The sequence below is a fragment of the Corvus moneduloides genome, chromosome 26, assembly GCF_009650955.1.
Source record: "Corvus moneduloides isolate bCorMon1 chromosome 26, bCorMon1.pri, whole genome shotgun sequence".
Taxonomy (NCBI): Eukaryota; Metazoa; Chordata; class Aves; order Passeriformes; family Corvidae; genus Corvus; species Corvus moneduloides.
Genome location: NC_045501.1, coordinates 3,649,043 through 3,673,647, shown reverse-complemented (window position 1 = coordinate 3,673,647; position 24,605 = coordinate 3,649,043). Strand labels below are relative to the sequence as shown.

Genomic DNA, 24,605 nt, shown 5'->3' with positions numbered 1-24,605 from the left:
AATCCAGGAGAAATTCCACCCCCTGCAGGGGCCTGGGTTTAGAAGAATGGAGTTTCCTACACCACTGACCACTCATCTGCACCACCTCCACGGGACAGGGCTGCACGGATCCAGCACAGGACAAGCACTCAGGGATTATGTGAGCAAGAGCCGCTGATAAGGCTCAGATCTGACCTGCTGTCCTCTGCAGCAGGGCCTGCCATGCACTAGGCAAGGGCACAGCCGTGTGCTTAGCTAAAGTGTAAAAGAATAAATTCCCTTGGTGATCCTATGCTCAGTGTCCTTGTGTCCCTGCCCAGGTGACAAACAACTGACAGAGATGGCAAAGTCAGTTTTCTCCCTGGTCCATATCAGATGCAGAGACGTGAATGTCTCTGAGAGTCTTTCACTGGATCACAGAAGGGGTGAATGTGGAAGAGGCCTCACGTACACAGAGAGGGCTTAAAAGAAAGGTGGGGACCATGCAGGGTGAGAGACATGCAGGAGGGCACCAACAGCTTCCAGTTCTGCTCCTCCTGCCCCACCTCTCGCCCTCAGTGTTGTCATAGACAGAGGGAGGGACTAGGAGGGACTGGGCCTGAGTGCAGTGACAGAGGCCCAGGCAGGGCAGGTGTGGGCAGAGCTGTTCTGCAGGCAGAGAGAAGGTGCAGAGAGGCGAGACAGAGCGGGCCTGGCCATGTGGAGGGCCCTGTGCGTGGCCTTATTGCCCATTGTAGGTGAGTGAAGGGAAGGGCTGATGCCCCCAGCAGCTGAGCGTGGCCCTGAGCTCCGCACAGCTCTGGGGAGCTGTGCCGAGCGCCTGCAGCCGGACCTGTTCCCCGGCTCGAGCTCCCAGCCCTGCCTGTGGAGCACGGCGAGAGCAGCCCTGCTCCTCCTCTGGCTGTGAGCTCGGCACCTCCAGCCAAGCTGCCTCCTCTGCAGCCTGGGGACACGCAGGGCACCTCCCTGCTGCACTCACATCTTGGGGCCCAGCGCTTTGCCCTGGCACTGGGCACTCTGCTCCTGGGGCACTGCGGCCCCTCTGGCAAAGAGCAGCTTGAGGATGGCAGCACAGGGCCCAAGCCCATTGCCCGGCACAGGCCTTTGTCTTTCCTGTGCTCAGCTGGAGCAGCACTTCCAGGGACAGGAGAGTGGCTTCCTCACCATTCTCCATTGGCAAACACAAAGGGATTTGTCCCCCCATGCTGCAAATCCTTCCTGCTTCTTTGGGGAAAATCAGAAAAAGCTTCCTGTCAGACAGGGAAAAGGAGGGAGGGAAATGTGGTGGCTCCTTCCTTGTGAGCCTTGATAGCTGCTACCAGCTCTGCCCATCTGTGTCAGCTGGCTTCAAAGAGGACGATTTTGTCCTCCCACTGGTCCAGTGCCATTCCAAAGCCCCACCAGCATTGCCCTGACCTTTGCTGACTCTTAGACTGACTGTGCCTTGTTCTTGCTCTCTGCAGCAGTCTCACTCGCTGGTGCAGCCACCTTGGAGCAGCACCCCAGAGAACTGACCATGCAGGAGGGAAAGGCAGCCACCATCCAGTGCAGCATGAAAGGAGATTCTATGAGGAACTACTTGATGTCGTGGTACCGTCAGGGCCCAAGTGGAACTCAGGAATGGATTTACACAGAGGGTGGTACCTATGGAGAAGGTTTCAGGGATCGCTTTAAGATAAGAGATGAGAGATTCAAGAACAAATTCCCACTGCAGATCCTGGCAGCAAAGCAAGGGGATTCCGCAACGTATTATTGTAGAGCAAGTGCCACCCTGGAGCAGCTCTGCAGCAGAGGGGACCAAAAACCAACAGATGGGGAAGACAGATCTCTCAGCATTTCTTTCTAGCAGCTGCTCCCCGAGGATCCTGTCAGGCAATAGCAGGTGCAGGAAACATCCCCGTGCCTTGGTGGCACTAAAAGGCAGTGCAGGGAGGGTGGTAGAAGGGCTGGTAGCATTTATGGTGCAGGAGGATCTCTTCTGGGAACTGCAGAGGCTGTTTGGGCAAGGGCAGCTTTAGTGCACGTTGCCTGGGCTCCTGTCCAGCACAGCCTCATTCTCCCTCTGTGCCTTGGCTGCAGAGCCATGGGATGATGGAGATGTGTTGCTGTAGCTTCCAGAGTGCTGTGGTGGATGGAGGCAGGCTGTTTAGGAAAGCCACATCAGCAGGGATGACATTGCTCTGGGTGGCTGCTACAGAGCTCCTGATCAGGAAGAAGGAGTTGAGAAGGGGTGGTGAGGTGACTTTGGTTGCCCTCCAGGTGCTCAGCAAGCTGCTGCCTCAGAGCTCCTCCTCCACTGGACAGGGGGAAAATATGGAATTAAGGCTTGTGGGTTGAGATAAGGACAGGGAGATGTCCCAGCAGTGCCACCATGGGCAAACACATGGACTTGGGGACGGGAATTTAAGTCATTGCCAATCAAATAAGAGTAGAATAATGAGAAATCAGAACAAATAATTAAACATCTCCTCTACCTGATCCCTGCACAGGAATGGGGAATGTGGCTTGCAATCAGTTCAGAACATGTGTTCTGGGCCTTGTCTTCTTCTCATTCTCTCCCCCTGCTTCAGTGTGGAGTCCAAACCATAGAAAACATTTCTCCAAGAACTCCAATGCAGGTTCTTGCCTCTGGCTGCAGTTCCTCAAAAACTCCTCCAGCCCAGTGGGTCCTTTCCATGGGGTGCAGCCCTTCAGGAACAGACTGTGGCACTGTGGCTCCTCTGTGGGATAGAGGTTCTGCCAGAAAACCTCCTCATGGATGGGCTACTGACTCCATGGGACCACAGCTCCTGTCAGGAGCCTGCTCCAATGTCGGCTCTCCATGGAGTCACAGATTATTTCAGGCCATATCCCCTTGCTCCTGTGTGGTGTCCTGCACTGTCTGCAGAGTCAGTATCTGCTTCACCACTAATCCCCACCAGCTGAGAGGGACAAACCATGGTTTTCACCTTGGGCAGCTGGGGAATATCTGCTCTGGTCTCTGCAGCACCTCCAGCCCCTCCTTCCTAAATCCTCCTCCCTGCTGATTGCAATACTGATGCTTAGAAAAATGAGCCCTGCCTGAGACTACAAGTTTTTACCTCAGCGTTCATTGTTCTGAAGGCCCAAACTATGCCAGCTCTTCCCAGCTCAGAATACCCTAGAGCAAAGACAAAACACTGGAAGGGTGGCTCCGCTCAGCTGCTCTGCAGTTCCTGTGGAGCCTCAGCGGCAGCCGGACACAAGGTCAGCCCAGGAGGGGAGAGGGACATGAAAGGACAGGGGCAGAAGCTGGAAAGGGACAGGAGAAAGGCGGGGAGTAATTTTCTTCATAGTAGCTAGAATGGGACTGTGTTTTGAATCTGTACTGGAAAGAGTGTTGGTAATTCAGGGATGTTTGAGTTATTGCTGAGCAGTGCTTACATGGAGTCAAGGCCTCTTCTGCTCCTCATTCCACCCACCAGTGGGTAGCTGAGGTGGCTGGGAGGGAACACAGCTGGTTCCACTTACCCCAACTAACTAAAGGGGTTATTCGAGGCCATAGGACATCATGCTCAGCATATAAAGATGGGGAAGATGAAGGAAGGGGGGGATATTGAGTGATGGCATTTGTATTTCCATTAAGAGTGATGGAGCTCTGTGGGGGCCCGGCTGCCGCTGCCCAGCCCTGCTGTTTTCTGCCACTGCTTCGGGTTTTTTGCTACACTTTAATGTGACACCTCACATCCACTCAGATCCCCTGCTACTCCTGCCACAGCTTCAGAGTTTTTGCTACACTTTGTTTGCCACCCTGGATGTGCTCGCCTCAGCTGTTCCAGCCTGCTGCTCTGAGGCTTCTGCTACAGCCCATTTGGCCACCCGGAATGGCACTGAGACCGGCTGCTCCCCGTGAGTTTTGCAAAGGGAGCCACCTCCCCACTCCCCTGCCGCCTGAGCCGCCATTGCCACGTGCAGTGAGGCGGCGAGCTCGCGCCACAGCGCCCCCTGCAGGCGCGGGGGAATCACCGCACCCGCCCTGCCCGGCCGGGAGCCACCAGCGCCCCTGCCGGCCGTGAGCGGAACTGCACCGAGGGGAAAGGGCCGGCGGCCGGGCGCGGCTGGCACCGGGTGTCTGCTTCTGTTTGTTGTTGCTGCCGTTGTGGTTTGTTTCTCTTTTTATACATATATATACTAGTAAAGAACTTTTATTCCTTTTCCTATATCTTTGCCTGAAAGATCTGTAATTTCAAAGTTTTAATAATTTGGGGGGGAGGGTCACATTTTCCATCCCAGGAAGGTTCCCGCCTTCCTTGGCAGACACCTGTCTTTTAAACCAAGGCATCTCTGAAGCAGAACTCCAGAAGGGGTGTTCAGTATCACCTGGTGGAACACAGTCTAAACATTCTCTCCAACACGTCACTGACAGTATTGGAGTACCTCCTGTAAGTTTGGGGAAAGCCTGCACCAGGACATTGGAAGCAAAAAGAAAGGCAGAACTGAGCTTTTAAAGCAAAGAAATGCAAGCTTGTGTGACTTGAGGGGGACTGCGAGCACAGGGTGTCTCTGTGGCCACTCAAATGGAAAGGGGCTGTTTAACAGCCTGGGAGATCTCAATGAGGGTGAGGTCTCACTGCTCTGGGAAGATTTGCCAGCCACGGCAGGATGTGTGAGTGGAACCTGTGTTCCCAGGCCTGTTGCAGGAGGTGTTTAGGGCTTGTTCTCTTTGTCATGCCAAGGGTTGAAGAGACTGGCAGCATCACATCAGCACATTCCACAGCTTTCCTGCAGGACTCGACCAACAAGGCGGAGAAAACAATTTGACACACTCAGGGGAACAGCAGATGAACATGCCCGTGTTACCAACGGGAAATAGCAGCACTGCTGTAGAACCAGTGGTTAAAAATGAGAAACACACCTCTGTCGTTGGGAACAACAGCAGTGCAAATGGGATGAAATAATGCGATTTGCTTTTTGTGTCTTAGAACTGCATCTGAGAATTAGGAAAATGCTCCCCAATTCCAGACTACCATTATTCAAAATGACTGAGGTAAGATAAAAATCAAATGAAAAGCCAACTTCATTCAACTATAACCAGATGTTCCCCACCTAGAAACTCATTGAAAAGCACAAAGAAATAAATCAAAACTGTAAACAATGGCCAGCTCAGTGGTCAAATAGTCTATTTATAAGATTAAAGAAATTGAAGGGGGGAAAGTGCTGATATAATTGGAACAAAACTCATATGACCCTTATAAAAATGGAACTCAAATAAGGAATACTAAAAATTAAATAGCTGAGTAAATAAGCATCTTTAGGACATTAAAACAAACAGAGTCAATTAAAGCACCATCAGCTCAAGCAAAATATCTTCAGAAAAATTTCTAAACATGGCATCACTTTTTTTTTGGCATGCAAATAGGCTTTGAAGACAAATATGCTTGAAGGTCCAGAAAGGCTTAGGAAATATGGAAATGTCTTGTGGTGACCTTATGATGTGTATCCCATATCACTGCCTATGCCCAGAAATTAATTTTTGTGCCTTTCTATGCCTCTAAACTGAGCCTGAGAGGGGGAAGGAAAAAACTGAGCAAAATAAATTTAAACTTATCAAGCCTGGGTAACTTCTTCCCAGATACAGGTAGGGGCAATATTTTAATGAGATTAATACTAACTACTCAATTTGCCTAAAGAGGCAAGGTTGATAATGTTATTTTTAGTGTACACAACCCTCTGAACAGTGTTACATGTTCAGAAGTAGAGCAGTGTAGAGGGACAGGAAAACAAAAGGCAGCTTTTGAAAGACATGAAAGAGGAGACATCACCTGGCACTGAAAAAAACCCAAATGTTTTTGTAGGACCATCGAGCACAGTGTGAAATGCGTTCCACAGTGATTGAAAACAACTGAACCACCACACACAAACTGCCCTCCCTTCTCTTGAAGGGGGAAACATGGTGCCTCTACCTCGCCTATTTTTCCCCAGACAACTGTGTGCACATACACAGATTTGATTCCCAGAATTACTCAAACAGCAGAAAAACCTGTTTTTCCCAGGACCGATTTCTTCAACATTCAACCTCAGATCTCAGCTCTTGCAAATAGGTCACTTTAGACATTTGATCACCAGCTCCAGTTGAACAAGTGGGCAGGAACCTTCTGTATTTAGATGTTTCCATTTTAGCTCAGCGTTATGTTTGTCTCAGAGCACAGAGGAGGATTTTGGTAAGAGCAAAGATCCTTTTAACTTCAGATCCAAAAATGGCCAGAAGCAGATACATGAACAACAAGACCTGGAGACCAGAAATGGCACTTCCCACAAGGAATCTCTCAGCTATAGACATCAGAACAGGAACTGTGACCTGTGGATGCTTTGTATTTACCAGTTCTGAGTTTATTCAGGAGCCCTTTGTTCATCCTTTTGGCCTTCTGACACAATGCTTGACTTACTGCTTTGTGAAGAGAAACCATTCAAGAGGTTCAAGGAGCTAATCTCTGAAAATCAGCAGTTCTCCTAGACCCCTCCTGTGTCCAGGACCATAACCCTTGGGATTCCTCCCAGAAGATCCCTGAAGAGCCCAGATTCTGCTCTCCTGAAGCCCAGGGCTCCAGTCCTGCTTTTTGCATTGCTCCCTTCTCCCTGCATCCTGAGCTCAAAGGGTGCATGGTCACTGCAGCCAAGGCTGCCCCGAGCACCTCACATCCACCACCAATTCCTCCTCACTGGCCAGTGGAGGTCCAGCTCCCCAGGCACCTGTGTCAGCAAGCTTGCACCAGTACACTCCAGAAACTCCCTGAGTGTGTGTGCTCAGCTGTGCTGTCCTGCCAACAGACACTTGACACTCTTCAAGCACCCCATGAGGACCGGAGGCCAGCAATGGCCCATTTGTCCCAAGAAGGCCTCACCTATTTCTTCCCCATCCGGTGATGTGCAGTAGCCACCCACCACAGTGTCCCCCTGCTGCTGTGGCCTCTAATCCTGACCCATCATCCGCTCTCAGCTGGCTCATCGCACATCCCAAAGCACAAATTCCAGCTGTTCTCTCAGAGCAAGGGCAATGCCCACTCCTTGCCTTCCCAGCCTGCGTTTCCTGGAGGCTGGCTTCAGTCACTACAATACTCCTGGAAGCTCTCCCACCACATGTCCATGATCCCACAGCTCTGCATCCAGCCCACAGAGTTAGAACTCAAAGGCTGAGAGCTGGAGGTGTTCAGCCTGGAGAGGAGAAGGCTCTGGGGAGACTTTAGAGCCCCTTCCAGCACCTAAGGGGCTCCAAGAGAGCTGGAGGGCGACTGTGGAAAAGGGCCCAGAGTGACAGGACATGGCAGAATGGCTTCCCACTGCCAGAGGGCAGGGTGAGATGGGATATTGGGAAGGAATTCTTGGCTGTGAGGCTGGTGATGCCCTGGCATAGGTTGCCCAGAGCATCCCCATTCCCTGGAAGTGTCCAAGGCCAAGCTGGACTGTCCTTGGAACAACCTGAGATAGTGGAAGGTGTCCCTGCCCATGCCAGAGGGATTGGAAGTAGATGACCTTATGGACCCTTCCAATCCAATCCAACCCAACCGAGGGTCCTGTCTTGGAGAGGCGCCCAGGCCATGTCCCCTGACCTGCACTGCACCTCTCATTTCCCTTCCTGGCTCATGTGAGCTGTCCCACCACTTCTCTCTGCTGTCCATGAAGCCATAGCCCTGCACCTACTGCTGGAGCTCTAAAGTCTCATGTTTGCTCCCCATACTCCATGTGTTTCTGCACAGGCGCTGTAAAGAGACACCCAGCCATGGTGATTTCCCAGAAGGTGAGACTGTTTGCTTTTTTCCCATAGATATTCCTGGTGTATGTGCACACTCTCAAAGTGCACCCCTATTACCGCAGGCCTGGTTCCTACGGTATATCACCGTGTCCCGCAGCCATAGGGAGGAGGAGGAGAGAAGATCCAGCAGGCAGGAATTGTGCAGCAAGATTGATTGATTTAATTATTTTACAAACTCTTTTATAGACTTTTCTTCATAGTCTAATTGGACAAAGGATCAGCCACCCCTTGGGGGTGATTGGCTAAAATCCTAAAACATCCATTGTCAAAATATTTTCTACTATACCATGAACAAGACTTTTCAAGGTTGCAGGTGGCTTGGTTGTTTACATTCCCTGCTACCTCTTCTGTGAGAGAGAAAAATCTCTCACGGACTTAGAAAATAGCAAGAAAATCCTCGCTAAGAGCATTTTTGTACCTACAATTCCCCCTTTTTATTTTATAAGATAACAACTCTTCTATTAATCCTAAATAGAAATCTACATCAGTTATTAATTCTAAATATGTCCTTAAGGCTTTAACTATCTGACTCCATAACAAGAAATTTAAAGTTCAGTCTCTGCTTGTGGAAGGACCATCCCAGTCTCTGCTTGTAGAAGGACCATCTGCCTGATGGTTGACATCCTGGTCATCATCAGAAGAGTCATTAGGCTGATGATGTACATGCTGGTCGCCATTTGGATGGTTGGCGTTCTGGTCATCATTTGGAGGTTGCCTGTTCTGCCTCTGGTGCCGTAGGGCAGGGCGAACGCATTTTGAAGGTCGCCACCGTATCTCAGTATCTGTGGAAACGCAAGCATACCCACGACCCCAAACGATAAGCTCACGCGGGCCTTCCCACTGGTTAGTGAGTAAATTCCGCACCCAGACCTTTGCCCGGGGCAGTTGTGTCTCACCTGCAGACTGCAATGAGAGAAAATGATTCAGAATAACAGGATTCTTTGAATTTTGTGGTACTGTAAGGTGATTAATTGTATACAAAGCTTTTGCTGTGGGGTTTCTCCATGCATTTCCCCTTTTCTGTTTGTCCAAAACACGCTTCAAGGTACCATGAGCGCGTTCGACAATGGCTTGGCCAGTAGGAGAATGTGGGATACCAAAGGTATGGTCTACGCCCCATAGGTGTAAAAACTGCCGCGTCTTCTCCGAGGCGTAGGCAGGACCATTATCGGTTTTCACAGAAGCTGGCACGCCCAGGACTGAGAAAGCCAATTTCCAATGGGCAATGACATCACAGCCCTTCTCTCCAGTGTGAGCAGTAGCCCACATAGCCGAGGAGAAAGTGTCAATAGACACGTGCACATATTTCAGCCGACCAAATTCTGGGATGTGAGTTACATCCATTTGCCAACTCTGCAAGGCTTTTAGCCCTCTGGGGTTTACCCCCGCTGGCAAAGGCGCAGCGAGTCCGTGACAGTCAGCACAAGCGCTGACAATGTCGCGCGCCTCGGTTGGCGTTAAATGAAACTGCTTCTGCAAAGGGTATGTGCACTTTGATGGAAGAAACCGTGCGATGCCTTGGCTTGTGCAATTTTGTCAGGCTGAGGCCCTACCCACGCAGGGTTGGCCAGCATGTCAGCCCTGGCATTGCCTTCTGTTAGAAACCCTGGTAAATTGGTGTGGCTTCGAATGTGCAGAATGTAATACGGATGCACTCGAGCCTGAATTGCAGACCACAAGGTTTGCAACAGCGAAAACAGAGCCGCATTGTTCACCTCCTTCAGAAGTGAACAATCTAAGCGTTGGGTGATGTCTGCTACATAAGCAGAGTCAGTAACCAAATTCAAAGGTTCCTATGAGAATCGCTGAAAAGCCATGGTAACAGCCCTTAATTCAATTAACTGAGCAGAGCCTGACTCGTGTTCCTTCAGCACCTGCCATTCCGATCCCTCCTTCCAGATAACAATGGCTTTCCCAGTTTTCCCTGAACCATCCGTAAAGACGGTGGGTCCTTGCACTGGCACTCGGCTATTTCTTGGCCGCAAGGAAAGCACAGTCAATTTTGCCAACTGCAGTAATTTATGGCTGGGCAGATGGTAAATTATCTGCCCTGAAAAGTTTTGCAGCGCGCTTTGCAAAGGAGCACTATGGATAAGGCTCCACTCAAAGTATTCCTTTGAGATCAGAATGACAATTACTGCAGGATCCGCAGCCATCAGTTGCAAACACCGTTGACGACATTTGATTATCAGAGAAGCGACCAATTCAAACACTGTGGTCACAGTCCTTTTCGGCTGGTGAGGCAAAAAGACCCATTCTAGGATATGCAAAGGATCAGGCCATTGTGCATTCCACTGGCCAATGATACTTGCAGGATGGAGGTCTGGAATAGTAATGAAAACAGTGATAGCAATGGAGGGATCCATTCGATAAACCTGACAAGCAGAAACAGCCCGTTGGACCTCCTGCAGCGCTTGTCACGCTTCCAGAGTCAACTCCCGAGGTGAATTCAGATCAGGATCCCCTTTTAATATATTAAAAAGCGGGAAAAGTTGCTTTGCAGTTAGACCTAAATAAGGTCGTAACCAATTGATGACACCCAACAGCTTCTGAGCATCATTCAAGGTTTTAATCGAATCCGGGAATTGCACCTCTTGGCGTTGGATAGTTTGGTCCAAAATTTTCACTCCTAAATATTTCCAAGGAGGATGCTGTTGAACTTTCTCCGGAGCTACCTCTAATCCATAGGCATGCAGAGCAGCGAGCAGCTGAGGCTGTATTCTCAGCAGCTCGTCCCAAGTGGGCGCTGCCACCGGGATATCATCCATGTAATGGTAGCAGTGTGCATCAGGAAACTGCTTGCGAACTCCGGCTAACGCTTGGGCAACATACCACTGACAGATAATTGGGCTGTTCCTCATCCCTTGAGGGAGGACCTTCCACTGGTATCTCTTAGCAGGTTCAGCGTTGTTAATGGCAGGCACAGTAAAGGCAAATTTTGGTTTGTCATCAGGATGCAAAGGAATTGTGAAAAAACAATCCTTTAAATCAATTACCAGGATGTCCCACCCCCGTGGGAATCATGGTGGGAGAGGGCATGCCAGGCTGCAATGCCCCCATACCTTCCATTACTGCATTAACTTTCCGGAGGTCCTGCAATAATCTCCATTTCCCTGATTCCTTCTTAATTACGAAAGCAGGAGTGTTCCAGGGGCTAGTAGAAGGTTCAAGGTGCCCCTGTTGTAACTGTTCCTGAACCAGCTGATGAAGGGCGTCTAACTTCTCTTTTGGTAGGGGCCACTGCAGCTCAAAGATTGGTGTGTTAGTCAGCCACCGCAAAGGCAGTGTAGGATACTGTGTGCCCTTACACACAGTGACCCCTGCTAAAAATTTTGTCCCAATCCGTATGCCCCAAGCTTCCAACACGTCCCGTCCCCAAAGGTTAAGGGAGGTGGTAGCAACATAAGGCCTAATTGTAGCTGTGTGCCACTCTGGGTCCCTCACCATCACAGGCCGTTCGCTTCAATAGCTCTGTGTGGTTCCTCCTAATCCTGCGATGGCCGATCCCACCGGGGCTAAAGGCCATGAGGGAGGCCACGCAGAGAAGGAGATGATAGTTACATCAGCACCAGTATCAATCAAACCTCGAAGCTGAATCCGGGGTGGATGGGCGTTCGGCAGGATCAGGGTACATGTCATCTGTGGCCTTTGGTCAGAAATGTCTGCAGTCCAGAAGGCCTGCGGAAGTCCCGTAGATCCACTGCCGTTATCTTCGTGAGTTTGTTGCTCTATCCTGGGGACACGAGACTTAAAAGGCACTAATTTAGCAAGGCAAGTCTTTTCAGGAATAGTTACAGGGGGTTTTTGCGTGGAGACCATAGCGCAAATCTGGCCTTTAAAGTCAGCATCAATAACTCCTGAGTGCACTAAGATTCCTTGATGGGCAACATCAGGTTTTCCCACCAGCATCGCACTGGATCCCTGGGCTAAGGGTCCATATGCATCCAAAGGAACTTTATAAATACCGCTAGAGTCTAAGACGACTGCGGCTGTGGTGTGGACGTCAAACCCGTCTGATCCTTGGGTGCCGTCTGATCCCTGGGTGCCGTCTGATCCTTGGGTGCCGTCTCTAGGGTGGCTGGGTAGGCCTGTGCCTTTACCTGTGCCACTCTCTGGGGGAGCAACTGCATCGGAGAGCAACTCCCCCTCCTTGCACCCCGGTGGAAGTTTCCCGGCAACAGCCAACCATTGGCATGAGTCTGGGATCTACAGTAGCCCGTGCAATGCCCTGGCCTGCCACACCTCTTGCACTGCGGGATCGGTGTGTTCTCTTTTTCGCTCGGCTTAGGCTGCTTCCGTTTCTTCACCTGTTTTGGTTGCTTTGGTTCACGACCAGAAGATGCGTGAACAGGCTGCAGGAACGCAGCCAAAGCAGACCTTCTCTGGTTCCCAGATCCCACCTCAGCGCAGGCTTCGACCATGTCTGTTACCTCAGGATCCCCTGGTAAGGCATCTATGATTTTTCTGCACTCCTCGTTTGCGTTATCTCTCACTAACTGCCTTAACAACAACTGTCTTAACCCGTCATCCTCAACCTGCTTCTCGAGAGAAGCAGCGACTTTCTCTACAAAAGAGAAGAATGACTCTGATTTCCCTTGAACTATTTCAGTATATCGCTTTCTGGGTGCTGACAACCCTATGGTTTTCAACAGGGCAGCCATGCCAATCTGTTGTGCTTGCTGCAGGACGCTAGAGGACAAGTTACCCTGTAGACTGGGATCAGAGAAGGGACCAGTCCCCATCAAAGCATCCATTCCTGCTGTCTGTCTAGGATCAGCAGCAGGGAGCTGTATATTTGCTAATGCAGCCTTGCCGGCCAGCTTTCTCCAGGTTTTCTCAAAAACTGTAAATTGTACAGGTTGAAATAGAATTTGACCTAAGTGTCTGATATCAAATGGAGAAAGCAAATCTGTATTTATCACCCTTATTATCTGCATAACCTCAGCAGAACCTAGCCCATATTGTGCTACCTTGGATTGGAGGTCCTGGGCAACTTTCCAAGCAATTACCTCATGCTTGTCATGCTCCCCTGAATCTGGGAGAGCCTTATACACTGGGAAAGCTCAGATCTCCCCTTCTGGGGAAGCACTACCATCCTGAACTTCTGGCACAGCCTGCGGATGGAGTGTAACAGCTCCCCGGTTACCCCCTGAATCCTCAGATCTATTTGGCATTCCAAGGGTTTCTAATAACCTCCAGTCACCCTCCTCCAATGCTCGTACCTTAACTGACTCTAAGAAGCGATTGTAATGGGTCAGACGCACTGTTACCATGCAGTCCTGAAAGGTCCAGGGCCGAGACCGGCACAGCCTTTTTCTTCGCTGCGTGGCTACAGCCGCCTGACAACCTGGGGCCAGAACCTCATCTGCCTCACTGCCTGACGATGAGTCATCAGGCAAATGCAACTCTGAGGTGCTGGGAGTGAACAGAAATGGACGGAGAGGGGCACTTTGGCTAAGTTCGCTAGAGCCAGAACAGACAGCACAGGCTGCAGTCAGCTGCGCTGCAGTTTGGACAGCAGCTTCTTTACGGGAGGCCGTCTCGGCCAGTCCCGACCGAACTGGTACTGGAGCTGCTGCCGTCGTCTCTGGGGCTGCAGCCGTGCTTGGCGCCACGCTTGCCTCTTGCACCGCGGCTGCGTTCGGCGCGGTCGCCACTTCCGCTGCTGTTTCTCGCTCCCCAGCTGCGCTTGGCGCCACTGCCCCCGCACCTGTTTCGCGCTCCCCGGCTGTGCCCGGCACCGCCGTCTCTGGCCGCATCTCCGCAGCCACCGCTGCTTCCGAGTTTTCCCGCAGCAGCGCAGCTTCCGGGTTCGCCGCTGGCCGCACCATTTCCTGGCTCGGAGCCGCGTCTCCCGCGGGCAGCGCAGGCAGTGCTGGCGGCGTGGGCAGTGTGGGCAGTGCGGGTGGCACAGGTGGCGCGGGCTCGGCGCGCCCCGCAGGGCAGGTTTGTTCGGGCATCCGCTGCTCTAGCAAGCTAAGCAGGTCCTCCACCCTTCGGGATAGGTTCGGTAACTGTCAGCAAAGGCAGATGCTGTATTAAAAGGTCGATGGCTCGGTTCTGCGATCGCGCAGAACAGTCCAGCGCCAAGGAGGGCAGTGGACCACACCCAGGCAGTCTCGGCGCAGGCATGCCCAGCGCTACGCCGGCTAAGAAATTAGATCCAGGTGCATACGCAACCGAGCTAGGAGCCGCTCTGGGCGTCCATGTTGCTAAGCCGCTGATTTGCGGCCCTGGATAGGCCGTGGCAGCCGCTGAGCTGAGCGGCAAGGCAGGCTGTGCGCCCTCTCGCCGCCCCGACCCCCCTGCCTCTGGCGGCGCAGGGTCCCTGGGGGCTGCGGAGTCCTGTGATTGTGCAGCGTGAGCCGGCGCAGTCTCTGCCTGTGGAGCCGGGGAGGGTTTTCCAAATCCACCATCATTTGCCCCGGAAGCCCAGTCAGCGGGGCCCCCCTCGGACATTCCTCCGTCACTCATCACCGAAATAGGCGATCCAGCCCTGCTATCAAAGTCAAGGTCTGTCAGCAGGATAAATAACAAACGCCAGGTTTTGTATAATTCTAACGCTGCTGGGTCCCCAGTCAGGAGCTCGTGTCGGACAGCACAGCCGAGTTCCTGCCATAAGGCAAAGTCCAGGGCAGTATCTCTGTCCATGGAAATCCCTTTTAAAGTAGCCCAGTCTAATAATTCCCGAACTGAGTTTTCAGGAATGGAGGTGTGCAATATGCTAAACACACCTTTCCAGACCAGTATGACAGCGTCGGTTTGTGAGCCGCTGTTCACCATTTCTCAGTTCTGTCGGACCTCCCGGTCCCAGGGGGCAAGTGGAACAGCGTACCTCTAGAGGAATTCGGCTTGGCTCGCAGCGTGCAGGACACGTCAGAGAGTGCAGATCACGTCGGGGTCACCAAATATTACCGCAGGCCTGGGTCCTACGGTATATCACTGTGTTCCGCAGCCATAGGGAGGAGGAGGAGAGAAGATCCAGCAGGCAGGAATTGTACAGCAAGATTGATTGATTTAATTATTTTACAAACTCTTTTATAGACTTTTCTTCATAGTCTAATTGGACAAAGGATCAGCCCCCCCTTGGGGGTGATTGGCTAAAATCCTAAAACATCCATTGTCAAAATATTTTTCTACTATACCATAAACAAGACTTTTCAAGGTTGCAGGTGGCTTGGTTGTTTACATTCCCTGCTACCTCTTCTGTGAGAGAGAAAAATCTCTCACGGACTTAGAAAATAGCAAGAAAATCCTCGCTAGCAGCATTTTTGTACCTATACACCCCTTTCAGCCCTTTGGTTTCTTATCATTATACACAAATTATTTGAGGTTTTTTATTATTAAACCTGTCTTGTTCATACCATTCGTCACGTTTCCTACCCAGATTTCCCACTGCTTTCTCACTTGATTAGAGTTCTCACTTCTGCTTTTAACCCATTCCTCCAACCACTCTGATGTCAGAATGCTTTTTGCTTTTATATATCCATCATATATATTTGTAGCTCTATAAGCTATTGCTGTATAGTTATAGAGTTCCTAGCTAGCCCCAGTATTTTTCCCTACCTTTTCCCTACCCTCACAGACAGAAAGACAAAACACATTCCGGAGGCTCCAAACCCTGGGGGTCCAAGTCCCCTATCCTATCTTGGTTCTTCCTGGGAGACAAGGATGAAATACCCTCCCCAGACACATTTTCATAAACAAAGTTTAGCTCCTATCTAAAGGAGGGCTACAGAAGAGGTGGAACCAAAGAGGGAACCAATTACTTCAACACTTGTGCTTCTAACTGGGGACTCTTTTCAATTATGCTAATTTGCCAGACTTATAAAACTGTACTAAATCTTTGCGGAGTGGGCATTTTTCCATGTCTGCCCTTTGGAGACCTCCAGTAAAGACCAGCCTTTATATTACCTCCTATACTAATACTGTCTCAAAAGCGTGTTGTTTTATTTCTAGGTCTTTAAGGCATCACTCCCAGAGCCATCCTGCTGCTTCCCAGGTCTCCCGTTGCCCTACCATTAGTACCACTAGGAAGAGAAGTAGGGGTAATGGACTGCAGTTGCAATAAGTTCTGCAAGTCTTTTGAAAGTGGCCCCAGTTGAAGTCCATGGCAAGGTGATGGCTGGTCCAGCAGCACAGAGCCTTCCATTGCTATCACTCACCACTTTTTCAGGTTCTCCTCTGTGGCTTAGGGGTGATGGGCTCAGACACCTCATTTGACAGAGCTCCCAGCTCCTCATTTCATAGGACAGCTCTGAGTCTACTCTGTAGCTGCAAATCTTCATGTGAAGCAAGAGCCTTCACCTTGGTGCCAGAAGCTCCCAGCCTTTGTCATCATGAGAACCTCCATTTCCCATCCTGATGAACACAGACTCAACGAGCCCTTCCTTTGTTACAAAAGGCACGGCTGGGCTTTTGAAGCTGTAGAGTCTCAGAAGCTGAGTCTGCCTCTGGCCATCAAGGGGTTCTGATACAGAGCTTGAATATCATGAAGGATTTGGTCAATGGGTAGCACCTCCTTTACTCTTTGATCCTCACTCCCAAGGGTACAGCACCTCTACATAACAAAGAACAATCATTTTGCCCACCTTCTCCTCTTACCTAAAACAGCATAAAGACTTTCTAAGGTACTAAACGACCCCCAGATGCCAATTCTAAGAGCCCAGAGGGCACATTCCTCCAGCTTCTGAGCATTGAAACAAAGGAGAAAAAGAGGACAGCTTCCAGCAAGGCAGAAGAATTTTCAGAAATGCTTTGAAATAACACCAAAAGTACTGGTTATTTTCCTGCTTTCTATCCAGCTTAAGTCCCTCAGACTTTGCAGAGCTGTCATGTCATCCACAAGTTCTCATTTACAACTCAACATTTTGGATATTATTTTAGATCCTTCCTTGAAAGACATGTGGTGTTTCTTCATGTGGTACGTTGGGTCTTAAACCACTGAAGGAGTCATGTGACTGCCTGTATAATCCAAAATTCTGTGTAGCGGAACAGAGACAGTTTTTGCTATGAAATAGATCACAGTGTTTTTGGGTATCGGGAGTATCACAGTGATAGAAGCAGCATAGGGACCTGCACAAAAGCCCAAAGAAGGAAAAAAGGTGAGATATTTTGGGAAAGAAGATGGATGGATGACTGGAATGCTTAAAGAGACAAATAGAACATTCTTTCTATAGTTCCTTTCACCCTGGAAAGATAAAAGAGCTCATGGGGGTTCTAAATGATGGAAGAAAGGAAGAACTTGGAACTTCTGTACTCAGTCAAGCTATTTGAAATCATGGAACTATTCAATGAACTTTCTTTCCCTTTCCAGTTTTGGAAGTAAATGTACCTCTGGATCCCCTCATGGACATGCACCCATGGAAAATCAGGACTAATATCTGGCTTTTCATCTCCTGTTTTACAACACTTTTGAACACCTGAGGAAAGAATGAGTTATTGGAATAAGTCTTAGCACTGTGAGCAGCAACTGGACCAGGGACGACACTCACAGTTGTACCAAGTAAGTGCCATTTCTTTATTTCTAAAACTTCATTTAAAATTAAGGTGGGGGCAGACAAAGGAATGTAAAGGTTTGGGTTCACTGTAAGAATTTTCAGCTGCAATAATCCCTTGAGTGCACTCGCTCTCCAGCCAGGCTTTCAAACCAAATGCTCGGCTTGCATCTGCTGGGGAAGGTTTCCCAGGAACCACTGGGCTGACTCTGCACAGCACCTTTATTCCATGATCCCCGAACACCAGCAGGGCACTACTTGGCATGTGATAACTTATTCCCAGTTTGGGCAGCCCACTGGCCCAAATTTACTGTGAAGTGTCCAATTGTCCAGTGGACTTCCACTGACTCACTCGGGGCAGGAATGCAGAGCTCAGTGAAGAGCTCCCAGGGGTGAGGAGTTTTGAGACAGATCTGTAACTGCCTGCTTTGAGAACTTTTGACACTGGCACTACACTCAGCAGTGTCCCCAGGTAAGTAATTCCACTGCCATGGGGACAGAGGAGGAAGGAGATTAAATAGCCTTGGGCTTAAATTCTCACAAGAATTTAAACCTCTTGCCTCCTATCCAAAGAGCTCCTGGAATGAAAGACCCTTGGCTCTCCAGTTGTGTGGGCTCTGAAAAGACCAATGTGGGGAGCAGGGATTATAGGAAGCCTTAGCTATTCCTATCTTTATTTGGAATTCCATGATGTACAAAAAAGGTGGATGTCACCCCAAGCTTTTCTATGGCAATGTGAATGTTGGGGTGGCAGAGAAGTTTGTAATGTTGATCTGTGTTATCCTAAAGATCCAGGTGCATCCCTTAGGAATTGTTGCAGTGCTTTCAGAGGTCTGCATGTCTTGAAAGTGCTGCAAGAATGTCCCATGTTATTTTACATCCCTAAAACCTCCTGCTCTCCTTCCAGAAGGGCATGGGACTCCCTTGGGTGCTGCCTAAGATATGCCCATGTCTGTAGGATATGTTGCATGGGAATAAACATGGATTTGGGAACAATCTTGGTGCACTTCCAATTCCATAGGGACAAAGAAATGCAAAGATATCATTCTGAAGAAAGATCTCTTCCTTCCATGCTGTTCAATGATTTTCTTCTTCTAGCTAAAGACAGGATATTTTCAGAGCTGACAGAGACTCTGGAATTCTGTTTGAATTTGAACCTTGTCAAAGATATTGAGCCTTAAGTATCAAAGTCCCTCTTGAGACTGCGGAAATACTTAGTAAGTTGAAGCCATAATTTCCAGGATTTGAGCAATCAAAAACCCTTTTGGTTTTGAATTCCTTTGGGAGATACTATTATGTATTTTAAGATGTACACATGAAGATATACATTATTATATTTCATCTTGGTTATGTATTATATATTACATACTATATTATTGTTGTTGTCATTGTTGTTATTATTATTATTGTTGGTTTTAGTCCTTCTGAGAATTTCCCCAAGTGAAAATGACATAAAGTAGCATCCATTAGTGTCGCTGTGGGATACTCCAGGCATATCGTCCTGAGGGGTCAGTTAAGGACAGAGAAGGTTTTTCTTTTGGTTCAGGTTGGATTATTCCAGATTAAACATTCATTAAGAATGCTGAGCCCCATTTCTTTGTGGAATATAGGTTTCTTCCTGAGACTTTATAAGACTGAAGGAGAAGTACAACTTTTTCTTTATAAAATGCCAGAACATAAACCACAAATCCCTTCCACAACCAAGCAGTGGTAGGAATTCATGGCTTTGTTACCTGACATGGTATTGTCAGGTAACGTAAATTCGTGGGACTCAGGTGAGGCCTCTGGGCTCAGACAAAACAAATCTTCTGCTCTATGAACTACAATTGCACTGTGTGCATTATTTCTTGCTGAAGATCTTGCCCAGGGAGTTCTTGCAGAGAAGCAGCTTGTTTGTATTCTGGCTGTTTGGAAAGCCTGGAGAGGAGACCACATGAAAAGCCTTTCAAGGTCTTCTCAGAGAACACAGAATGCACAGGGCTGACAGGCTCTGGCAAACCACGGTACAACACCTGGGAAGGAAAAGTTTGATTTCTGTTGGGTGTCTGGTTGCTGTAGATGTGGACAAGTGTGTAGTTCTGCCTGTTGGATCAGAGGAGCCGACCCAGGAAGTTCTGGCAGAGCATGGTTTGGCTTTCACCTCAGTTCCTCAGAGGTGGCATAGGGCTGATGGGGAAAGGGTGGAAAATCAGAGCCCCTTGATCAAACTTCGATCAGTACCCTGTGATGAACAAAATGTTAGAGCTAAGGGATCTCTTGACCCACCTGCAAGGCAGACACCAGGCAAAATGAAAAGCCCAATGGCCTTCCCTTTACTAAGAGACCCCTCAGAAAGCTCCTGTCAAAGCAGACACATACATCTTTGTGGATGTGTCGGACAGCCTTTCATAAGCTGAGCCCTTTCTGGCAAGGAAGGATGCTGGAGGATTCCTTTCAGTTCCATATTTTTACTCTAATTCAAATTGTTAATCTCAGTTAAGTCCTGACATTGGTTTTTGAGATAACCCTTGATTTTCCATGTATGACTTGACCTAGAGGAAAAGATATTTTGTTTATAAAAGAAACCATGGTACCACAATGATTTGTTGGCTGCTAAATTCTTTTGACACCATTTCCTTTTAAGACAGCTGCTGCAACTTTAAGCAATCTTATTTCGTTACTTGTATGTCTTATGGCAAGGAATAATGACATAAAAGACAGTAAATGAGAATGTTACAGATTAGTCACAGCTGGAGTATATGTGAATTTTCACTCACTCAGCACTTGGGCAAGCCTGCAGTAAAATCAGTCATGCCCAAACCATGGGTTTTTTACATACAGTCCAAAAACTTCTGTCCCAGAGGTGGAGAAATCAACTAAATCAGAAGATGGCAGCATTGGGAAAACAACACCTCTGCCAACAATTTTCCATACAAAGAACTTGGAGGACATATATGAACAGAACAGATCCTCTTCGACAACACAGATGCCCTGCACGGACAAGTTCGACAGCAGCATGATAACAATACTGCCAGGTACGGTTTGGTGGCACAGCTGTAACATATTTCAAGGGACAGTGGCCTGTGGGGCTTAGTGTTCTCCTGCTTGTCAGCATTGCCCAGGGCAGCCAGCAGAAATGAGAAAGACATTGGGTTCTTCAGCAGAGAGAGATGAAAGATGTTTCAAAGCATCTGAAAGAAATTATTTCAACTGTTTAATAACTTTGGGAGGAAGAGGGAAGACACAATCTATTTATTTAAAATGTGAATTTCCTTATGATACTACAGAAGAGGAGGCTGAAGAACCAGGGGCCAGTAACCGGGTTTGTAACAGCACAGCCCCCTCAGCACAAGGTGAGTTACCCAAACAGGTTGTGAAGTTACGTTGCTGTTTGGGGGATAAAGGCATGGAAATGTATTTTCTCCAGGGCAGAGGAGTCAGAACACAACATATTCACCAGACACAAGCTGCTGTTCCAAGGTTGCTCCTGCACTAACACCCAAGCCCCAGGAAGCCAAAAGCAACACAGACAGACCCTGGGCTCCCCTGCTGTTGCCGTGTTCTCTATCGTCTCTTCCTTTCCTGCTCTTCCTTTCCCCAAAACCACCAGCTGGGATTTTTTCCGCTTTCTGCCACGAGCACAACATCCAAACGTAGACCATGATCTCTCCCCTCTTTTCTGGTCTCTGAGCAGATCCTGAAGGGCACAGAGTGAACATGCTGTCCATGGCTGTGTTGGGCCTGAGAGTCCTGCTGGCAAAGAGCATCGCCTTCAACACCCTCCTGAGTATCAAGCTGTTTCTTTTCTGAGGTAAGGGAGCACACAGCTGTCCAGCTGTGGTTCATAGGCCCAATTTCATTAAATGGAGTTTAAATCCCCCTCTGCTCTTCCAGACATGGGGAATGAAGGCAAGAGGAACCCGAGGAAGAGCAGGAAAGAACGTGAACCAGCAGCACGAGGGGTTGAACAAGCAGTGGCAGAGCTGCTGACAGTGACCACCCAGGACACAAGGCAGCACCTTCCCCTGCAGACACTGAATACTGTTCACTCCTGCCTAGCCAGATGATTTACACTGAAGAGCTTTAAGTGCTTTTGCTGTTTCCTCTTCCCTGAGAACAGAGGAGAGTGGATTTATCCTCATGCTCCTGCTAAGTAGATCTCCCCACTCTTCTGGCATTTGCATACAAGTGTCCTCCCTGCTTCAGCAGCTCTGAAAACTCCAGGGCTCACCCTAGATAAATGGCCTTTTAAAAGCACCTTTCCCAGGCATGTTGTGTTACTGCCTGGAGACCTGGAAGTATTACTGCTGAGGGAATTCACACCCAGCAGTTGCCATTTCTAGCACTGCATTTCAGACAGCTTTAATAACAGTTAAGTATATAGTGCAGATGAGAAGAGCTGTGTAGGATCTGAAGTGATTCAATTCAACCAGATAATGTTTAACCAGAGAAATATTTATTTATTAAGCCACATTTCTTCTGCCAAATGTATCTCATGTGCATTTTAGGTTCCTGTAGTAGTGATGAAAATAAAGTTTTATGAGGCCAAAATGCTGTGGGGTTTCTGTGCTTTTTCTTCCAAAGCCGGCCCGGAGATTGCTGGAATCCAACTGTCCTAATGCCCAGTGGGATTGGAAACACAGCTTTGATAAGGTAGATTTCCTGTTGGCTGAATTTGTCTTTTCCAGACTTTGTGCAGGGAAGTGTCTCTCTGGCACATTCAAGAGCTTCAGTGAGGAGAGACCTTGCTGAAGGCCTGAGGGAGGAAAATGCTCATATGAGCAGAGAAGAAACCCTGCAGTTGTTTTGCACTCAGGGGTAGGGAGGAGGAAGGGGCCACCAGGAAATAATGTCGGGCGGTTTGATGGTGTGATAGTTTCCACAGCAACTTGGTTCTTACCTAATGGAGCCCAGCACACACCTTCCCCAGCTCGCCCCCCTCTCACAAGCAACAGGCAGGACGCTGTGGTCACCATTTCTGACTCAGTTACACCAGGCAAGAGCAACCCTCCCCTGCTTTTGACAAAACCAGTTCACCACATCCTGAAGGGGAATTGAGGCTTTTCTCCCCCTGGCTCAGCTCCTGCTGCCTTCAAGAGAGCCTCTGCAGAGGACAGAGCAAGGTGTGCTGCATTAGGCTTGCTCAGGTCAGAGCCTCAGGCCCTGCAGACACCCAGAGAAGACCCTCTGCCCTTGCAGAAGCTACGTGAAATTTGCATGGCAAATCCAAAAACATTAAAACGCTCAATAAGTGCATTCTACCACCCTAATGTCAATCAGGGGGAGCTGTGCACCAGCATTTTTATCCTGATTTTCCCGTGACACATTTTCTTGCCACACCTTCTCCCAGTCTCTCAGGCAGATTCCTATTTTGAGAACAGTCCCTTAGACAAAAACCAGTGGAATCAGATGGACAGGAGGGAAAGGCCCATGATTAAGTGCTGTTATAATCCCTTAGTCATAAAGTGTTGCTCAAGTCTGGGGCTGGGATTGGATCCATCTGCACCTCCCCTGAGAAGGTGTTTAGAAAGCAGGGGTGCCTTTTCTGCACCTCATGACTCAGTGGGAAGGTCTCCCTATTACAGTTCAACCTGTTTCCTGCCCCCAGTCTCAGCATCAATCCTTCTAAATTAATTCCAGTTTGATGTTCCTGTGTCTGTTTCACCCATGCAGTAAAGCTGCAGAGTTGCTGGAAATGAAACCAAGTTTAGAATTTTTTATGTAACTTTAGTCAGGGGTTTTGTTCACTTTTCCTGAGGGAAAGGAATTGAAGTTCCTTTTCAGGGGACTGTTTCACCGTGGGAGGCCTGATGAGTTTCACATATCAGCAGACTGGGAGCTGCCAGAGGATGCACAAGGCATAAACGACCATTAAAGATCATCAGCTCAAACATCACTCCTGGCATGGTCAGAGACACCTGGTCTGGGAGAAGAGAGATAAGGGAAGATAAGAGAATGAAGAATTAACTAATTAAGACTGAAGGTGAAGGGATCAATAGGAAACTAAGTACTAAGAACTGTGTAACTTGGGACCGATGAACATTGAACCAATGAATTTCTCTGGGTTTTGACTGTATAAGTATTAAAATGCCCTAGGGTGTATCACCGTGTCCCACAGCCGTAGAGGGGAGGAGAGAAGATCCAGCAGGCAGGAATTGTGCAGCAAGATTGATTGATTTAATTATTTTACAAACTCTTTTATAGACTTTTCTTCATAGTCTAATTGGACAAAGGACCAGCCACCCCTTGGGGGTGATTGGCCAAAATCCTAAAACATCCATTGTCAAAGTATTTTTCTACTATACCATAAACAAGACTTTTCAAGGTTGCAGGTGGCTTGGTTGTTTACATTCCGTTCTACCTTTTCTGTGAGAGAGAAAAATCTCTCACGGACTTAGAAAATAGCAAGAAAATCCTTGCTAGTAGCATTTTTGTATCCATATATAAGTACATGAAAAATCAGTGAAAACCTTGTGTGATGGAAGGATTTTCTCTGCACACCCGGGCTATGTGTGGATGAAATGATTTCTGTTGCACATCCTGGCCAGAAAAACATCCTGGCCAGAATAAAGTAATGCCTTCATTCTCTAACACTAAAAATTGCTGCTGGAGAGTTTTTGTTTTTCCCGCAGTTTCAGTGACAAGACCACCCACAATGTGAACTGCAATAAAACTTCCAAAGTAATTTTAGGAACATTTTCACCTCCTGCACATCATATTTATTTTTCCTCCCCCTTGGTTGGTCTCACTCATAGAGTGTGGTATGGAACATCTGTCCCGCTGAGCAAGTCAAAATGGAGAGAGCTCTCTCCTGTGGCAGAGAATATTAAAAGCATCCTGAAAGAATAAATCTCTTTCTAAGAGGTTACATGGGAAAGCATCATGAGGAACAAGGAAATCTGAATAGCAGGGAGAATATTTTGCATTTTCTCTCACGTTTTTATTTACATCCAGGGAGAGGAGTGTTGATGCTTCCAGTCCACACCTTTCTTGCTTCTGCAGAAATGTATGGGAATGATCCAAGCAGAAATGTATGGGAATGACCCAAGCAGAAATGTATGGGAATGACCCAAGTAAGGTTCAATATCTGAAAGGTTTCTGTGCCCAAGACACAAAGGATGGTGAAGCTTCACAGCCAGAAAGGCTCTGGCAGCACCAGACCGGACTCCCAGTCTCATCCCTTCAGTGGAGGGGCTTTCCCAGAGCCAGCAAGAATGTGACAGAAGGAGAAGTTCAGGACAATATCAACATCTCTGCATTACCTGACCCCTTTGCACCTCAGCCCCCTGAACCCCCACATGTCAAAGGCTCAGCCTTGCCCTTGCAGAAATCCTTGGGGCTTTTCCCTTGTGGTGCCCCACAGCGTTCTAGGGCCAGAATTC

General features: G+C 48.6%; 2 long non-coding RNA genes across 5 annotated transcripts; both read left to right on the top strand.

The window, feature by feature from the left end:
• Window positions 1–561: 561 nt before the first annotated feature.
• On the top strand, window positions 562–2,457 carry LOC116456082. The gene is made up of 2 exons (XR_004244529.1): window positions 562–716; window positions 1,443–2,457. It is a non-coding gene; the product is annotated as an uncharacterized LOC116456082 (long non-coding RNA).
• A 14,119-nt stretch (window positions 2,458–16,576) lies between these two features.
• Window positions 16,577–21,003, top strand: LOC116456083. 4 transcript variants are annotated; one of them, XR_004244531.1, is made up of 4 exons: window positions 16,577–16,851; window positions 17,064–17,252; window positions 20,085–20,258; window positions 20,918–21,003. It is a non-coding gene; the product is annotated as an uncharacterized LOC116456083 (long non-coding RNA). The 4 variants fall into 4 exon arrangements; XR_004244532.1 differs by adding an exon at window positions 20,511–20,576 and having other exon boundaries at window positions 16,583–17,252; window positions 20,918–20,943; XR_004244533.1 differs by having other exon boundaries at window positions 16,605–17,252; window positions 20,065–20,258.
• The last annotated feature ends 3,602 nt before the right edge of the window (window positions 21,004–24,605 follow it).